We start from the raw sequence: 853 nt of genomic DNA on the forward strand, positions 1-853 counted from the left end.
CGAGCTTTCGCATGCATATGAGGTTATTGAAAATACCATGGCTTGGGTCAGACGCACCTTAGTCCTCAAGCTGACATCTTTGCTCTTGAACACTTAAAAAAGGTCTTGTGCAGCAGGTAGGCCTTAAATTCTCAGGACTCTCAAGAAGAGATTGAATGCATCACACACTAATGTGACAACCAGACGAGTTGTGGGATGACATCATACATGAAAAAGAAAAAAAGGCAAATAAAAAAGGAAGAAAAGACCAAAACAGATGTTAGAAGAAACTTTGAAACTTGCTCTTCAACATACAGTAGATAGAGTGAATGAGAGAAATGATTAAACAAAAGAGGTAAACAGAGGATTTCAAAGGGCAGTCGAAGAAGACAAAGTAAAGTACTACAAAGAAATGTGCCCAAAGGTAGAACAGTAGGGTTGTATTCTTTCACCATACTTACTCAATTTGTACACTGAGCACATAATCCAAGACGCTGGACTAGATGAGGAACACCACAGCATGGGACTGCAGAGAGACTTATCAACAACCAGTCAATGCAGATGACACAAGCGTGCTTGCTGAAAGTGAAGAGGACTTACTGATAGAGATAAAAGACTGTATAGCCTTTAGTTTGGTACTCGTCAATATAAAGAAAGCAAACATCCTCACAACTGGACCAATAAGCAATAGCAAGACAAACGCAGAAAATATTGAAGTTGTCAAGGATTTCATTTTATTTACACCCATGATCAATGTCCAATGGAAGTGGTGGTTGGTGGTTATGTGCCGTGGAGTCAGTTCCGACTCATAGCAACCCTGTACAGGGTTTCCAAGGCTGTAAATCTTTACGGGAGCAGAAAGCCTCATCTTTCT

At 40.3% G+C, this 853-nt stretch overlaps 1 protein-coding gene across 1 annotated transcript in view; it reads left to right on the plus strand.

Annotated features, from left to right (window-relative positions):
• The window catches only part of RAN (RAN, member RAS oncogene family), a 14,869-nt gene that overhangs the window by 521 nt on the left and 13,495 nt on the right, over positions 1-853 (plus strand). The gene's annotated exons all lie outside the window — the stretch shown is intronic.

Source organism: Chrysochloris asiatica, unplaced genomic scaffold (genome assembly GCF_000296735.1).
Source record: "Chrysochloris asiatica unplaced genomic scaffold, ChrAsi1.0 scaffold00261, whole genome shotgun sequence".
Classification (NCBI taxonomy): Eukaryota; Metazoa; Chordata; class Mammalia; order Afrosoricida; family Chrysochloridae; genus Chrysochloris; species Chrysochloris asiatica.